Genomic DNA, 6,000 nt, shown 5'->3' with positions numbered 1-6,000 from the left:
GTACGAATTCGAATTCAGAATTGATGAATTCGAAATCGAATTCGGTCAAAATTGGGAAATTTGCCAAATTGGTCCCTAACATTTACCAAAAACACTTTTTTAGTCCTTTACATATAAAATCAGCCAAAATGGTCCTTCACATTTAAATTGTGAGCCAATTTGTGACCTATTGCTCGTTTTTGCTCATTTCTCCGGCTAAAAATAGCACGTCTCTCTCACGTGGTCATATTTTTAGGGGCAAAACCGGAAACACATTTCATTACCTGTTAAAAGTAAAAGGTGTGGACAACCACCAAAATACACATTTCACCTTTGGCCCTCAAAGTTTCAAGAAACCTGAATTGCATCCCCGAATGGTGGCGAAAATTATTTTGTAATTCTCCTGTATAAGTGATGTGCTTGATGAATCCATAGATCTGGTTCTTGTTTACTTATATCCGAAAGTCCTAACCTTTCCATTCTAAGTGAGAGTCTAACAAGTCCAGGACATTTGTGCAACATCGATCCCACGAATCCAATTTGGGCCTTAGCTGGAACCCTAAGCCTCAGCTCCTCCGCCGCCCGCCAAAGCCGCTTACTCGTGTCCCTCCATCCTTTGCAAACCCTGGCCGCCGACAACAGTGTTGGAGGCGGGAGCCTCCTCAACACCTCCCACAGACAACTCATCAGCAGCTTCCCGGACCCGGCAAGATCCGATTCGGGGCTCCAGCTCGAGAAGCTCCTCCTCGTCCTCCTGGTGCTCTTCCTCATCCTCTCCCTCGTCTTGCGAGTCCCTCGCATCAATATCATCGTCGAAGGAGAGAGCTTGCCGGAGGTTGGAGAAATGCTGGCGATGAGGAGGGGGAGGGGGAGGACGGACAGTGGAGAGAGGAGAAGGGATAGCGAGGGAGGAGGCGGCTGAGTCAGTTGAGGGCGTGGCGGTGGGATGCAATTTAGGGTTTCTTGAAACTTTGAGGGCCAAAGGTGAAATGTGTATTTTGGTGGTTGTCCACACCTTTTACTTTTAACAGGTAATGAAATGTGTTTCCGGTTTTGCCCCTAAAAATATGACCACGTGAGAGAGGCGTGCTATTTTTAGCCAGAGAAATGAGCAAAAACGAGCAATAGGACCACATTGGCTCACAATTTAAATGTGAAGGACCATTTTGGCTGATTTTATATGTAAAGGACTAAAAAAGTGTTTTTGGTAAATGTTAGGGACCAATTTGGCAAATTTCCCATTATCAAATAACAAAATTTTGAAAAATTCCGAATTCAAACTTCCGAATTACCGATTTTGAATTTGATGCACACCCTTAGGATCACCCCTGTGAGGGCGAGCTTTCAACAATTTGTCTAATGATATTATGTATTTATCTAGAAACATTAGTCTGTTTGAAACCTCAGGTTTTTTGCAAGTTTGTATGATACTAGTTTTTAAACAACTTTTGCTACAAGAATCCCAAAAAACTTATCAAAATTTTTAACCTACACACTTCAAAATATCTAATACACAAAAAATTTTCCTTCAACTTTTCTTCTTTTTCCTCCCTCACCCAACCCACCACGTCCTCCATCGCCAACCACCACCTCCACCACTGCTCCCGGCGTCGGTCACCTATTCCGGCACTGGAATCAGTGCCGGCCTTCCTCTTTTTTTTTTTTTTTTCTCTCCCTCTCCCTCCCCCGCCACCTTCTCCATCCCGCTAGCTGCGATCTGGTCGCATGACCAGATCGCAAAGGGGAAGGGAGAGGGGGGCGACCAGATCGCAGCTAAGGAAGGGGGAGGGTGGCGGGGGAGGGGAGGGGAGGGGGAGAGAAAAAGGTAAAAAAAAAAATTTAATCCATGGCTTCCATTACTCTGGCGTCGGAGTGCGAGGGGGAGGGGAGAGGAGAGGGAGAGGGAGAAGAGGGAAAGAGAAAGGAAAAAAGAAATTTTCCCATGACTGTTGGGTGACCAGATCGCAACTAGGGGGAGGGGGAGGGTGGCGAGAAAGGGGGAGGAGAGTGGGGAGAGAAAAAGCAAAAGAAAAAATCCATGGCTGGAAGTTCTCATGGCTGCTAAGTGCGACGAGGATAGGGGAGGAGAGGGAGAGGGAGAGGGAGAATAGGGGGGAGAGAAAAAGGGAAAAAATACTTTTCCTATGGCTGCTGGTTTTTGCCAGTCAGAGGCAGAGGTGCCGGGGGAGGGGGAAGGGAAAAGAAGAAGAGAGGAAAGAAAAGAAAGAAAGAAAAAAGTTTTTCATCCTAAAAATTTTTCTTACAACTTCTACAGTAATTTACAGTAAAGTTTTAGACAAATACCCAAAAAACTTACCTTCCAAATGGGGTCCATATTTGCTCAAATCTTAACTACTTTTTTTTTAAAACTTTTTTTTTTTAATCTTTTCAAGGCATTCATATGCTTATCAGTCTTAAATACAAAATCAAGTTGTTAATTTTTAAAACATTAAAAATTATTCTCCTCCTCCTCTTTTTTTTTCTTTTTTCTCCATCTCTCTAAATTTTCCTTCCCTCACAAATAGAACATCTTTTTAATTTTCAAAACATAAAAAATTATTCGTCTTATTCTCTCTAACTTTTCCATCCCTCGCAAACGAAATATCTTCAAAACATCTTCTTCCTTGGGAGGAGGGAGAAGGGTTATAAATGAGTCAAGTCGAATCGGATTTTGGCATAATCGAGTTGAATCTCGACTTAATTTTACCAAATTCAAACACAAACTTGAACTCGACGAGTTTTCAATATAAAGTTCAACGTCGAACTTGACTTCAAATTCGAGGCAAGTCAAACTCGAGTTTGAGTTATTTGAGCTTAAAAAAATAAAAATAATTATTTTATTTTTTAAAAAAATGGATAAGATAGTAATTTTTTCTTAACAAATAATAAAATATTAGGTCATAAGTTCTACATCAAATACCTAACTTAAAAAAAAAAAAATCTTTTTCTTGTGTCGTCACCGTAGCAACTACTTCAAAACAAGAATCCAAAGTCTGTAAAATGTCTTCATAATAATAGAAAGATTGTTGAAGTAAGGTTTGACGAAGGTCTTGATATATTCATAAAGGTAAAATTACTTCTTGCGTGCATTGATTCTTATTGTTTGATCACTATAACTGTCAAATTCGTACTTGTTGATTGTCTTGAGTTTTTGTTCGACAGAGGCATTGGCTTTGCAGAGTAAGGAGGCAGGCCTTATGGTGCAGTACAACTAAAAGGCACTTTCTATATGCAGGTTACTGTGTATTGCTCATTGTATTTCAGTTTTTTCAATTCAGTGGTTATCCAATATGTCCTTAATCTAGGTGGTTTTGATCGGGCTTAATTTATGTAATGAGGTTGGAATGAGCTACTTATTGTAGCATACTTTCAATTTAATCTGTTTCTTGGGTTAGATACTTGTGTTGGTACTAGTTGAAATACTTTCTTTGTTGTATAAGTCTAGCAAATACTAGTGTTTATGAAATATTATTTGAAATATGTCCCACTCATTGTTTTAGTTTGACTTTAAATATCAATGCAAATTGAAATTGTGAAATGTGGCAAGATAGTAGATAGGAGATGGAGAGGCATGAATCAAGGAACGGAATTTCTAATGTTCTGTGAACTTTTATTTCATTTCCAGCTGCCATACATCTGTGAATCTCATCTTCGATTTTAATAGCCATCTAAAAACAATAGAGCTCAATTGCAATGATTGCAGTAAAAAATTGTTAATATATATTCTTGAAACTTGCTTTATATTCCTTAGACCTGCACTCTACTATCATACATTATGCTATATATTGCCACTTCCAATTTTACTTCTCAATTCGAAACTTATACATGATGTTTTCAAAGGACCTTAATGTAAAAGTATAGTGATTAGTTATGCTTCTAATATTAATGTAAGGATATTTTAAAAAAACAGTAAATTAGATTTACTCTTATGACAAAGTTAACTAATTTTTCTTAAATTGTGTGAAAAAAATTAAAACTATTCAAGTAGGATGGAGGGAATATTTATTTTGATTGCCTAATGACTACGAATCAGGCAACTTTCACCCCAAAATTTCTCTATTTCTCCAATCAATAATTCTTGTAAAAACAAAAATAGAATATTTATATTACACTCCCCATTTTGATTTGATCCACTAAGGTTAGTCTAGTTTTGATTCTATTTTCAATTATAAGATTAGGTGATCAGGTTTTGGATTAGTTTTGGAAGTCGGAAGCCATTTTCTAAATGTTGACAGAGTCTTGTAGTGCATTTCCAAATATTTCGAAACTATAGAGCTCAATCATGATGGTTTCAGTAAAAAGTTGTGAATGATAATTGATTTATATTCCTGCAACTTACTTTATATTACTCAAACTCGCACCCAAATTATATATATATAAATTCCTCACCTCTAATTTTAATTCTTGATTTAAAACTCATACAAACGTACTCTTGATTTAATTCTTGCAAAAACAACTTTATCAAAATAGGGTTAAACAATTATGTTTGCATAAGAAAGCTCGCAATTATAGCAAGACAAAGCACCAAAATAGAGGACACATAATCTAAAGACCAAAAGGTACAAAATTTTTACACGCAAGACTTTAGCGCTTAATATATGTTAAGAAGATTTAAGATACATATAGTATGCTCCATAATGTAACATCTTCGAAACCCAAAAACTAACATGTCAGCTATTAATTACTACTGAAAATGGTAAAAAAGGTTTAGACTATTCCACTTCAAATCTTCAGAATTCTGGAAAATGTCATCGATAAGATTCCTTCCAATCTGCAAGGTGAGCCACCAGAGATTCAAGATCTCAGCAATTTATCTGAATCTCAAAAAGGTTATCCAGGTTTTAATGTACTTCTGTGGACAAACCAAAATAGATGTCAAAGACGAGCAGGATATGAAAGTGATTCTCAAGCTCAGGGACCTTGGTTGGGTCAATGATACGAACTTGCCTGAAGGTATGAATTCGTATCCTACACGGTCCAGATCTAGATGAAGAAAATCAAGTTGATTGAAGAACCTTGACCCTTCTAGAACCACCAAGTTATGAACTAAGAAAATTTCTCAACCCACAACTTTCTTAGTAGCAACATTCTTCACCATCACACCGGTAATGAATGAAACTAAAAATGGCTGAAATCTGGTGACATTTTTTGGGTTTAGATATCTTTCACGGGTATACTATATATATATACAGCAGCAATGGGTATATCGATAGAGGTTGTGATTGTAGGACAATTTTGTGATGCATCCTAGACAGATGTTACCGGATGGAAAAGATAGAAAAGGGCAGGAAATCGTGACAATGACAAATTGTGGAGTACACGCGCTTGTCTTCCCTAGCAGCGGTTGGGGTGCGACCAGTCCTATGCTTTGAATTTCACTGCCACTACTAGTAAGCAAGGTTTGTAAAATCGGGATCCTACGTAGGATCGATTTTAGTTTCACAGAATCGGATCGTAGGATCGTAAGATCCCGTCAAAAACTCCCAAATTAACTAAATTAATTAATTTAAAGTTCATATACAGTTTTGTATAACTTAAAAAATCAAAATAGTAAATTATTTATAAACATATAATATTTTTTACCTATAGTTTGACAAGAAATAAAGCAACGGAATCCCAAAATGAAGAGAAAAGGTTCGGGCATCTTGTCTAATTAGAAATAAAAATACAACTCATCTAAACGGTTGATAGTAAAAGCATTTAGTACACATATATAGCTGATAGGTATAATTAAAAGAAACAATCAAATTAAAGGTTACGGGTAATCGCGGTTGTTTGTGTTGAACGACTTCTTTTGCTGAAAATTCCTTGAGCTTTGACAAGTATACAAAGACAATAGAGAATTAGAGATGGGAGATTAGCAAAATTTTGTGAAATTTTATTGAAATCTAGATGGGGAAAAAGTTTGGAATGGAGATTGGGAAGCACCAAAGAAGCTTTCTCTCTCTTTTGTGACTTTGTCTCTATTTACTGTATTCATTTGTTCCTGAATCCTTTTTTGTTGTATCTTTTGTTTTTGAG

This window comes from Coffea arabica, chromosome 10c (genome assembly GCF_036785885.1).
Source record: "Coffea arabica cultivar ET-39 chromosome 10c, Coffea Arabica ET-39 HiFi, whole genome shotgun sequence".
NCBI classification, from domain to species: domain Eukaryota; kingdom Viridiplantae; phylum Streptophyta; class Magnoliopsida; order Gentianales; family Rubiaceae; genus Coffea; species Coffea arabica.
The sequence above is the reverse complement of the archived record's forward strand: the minus strand, read 5'-3'. Positions refer to the sequence as shown.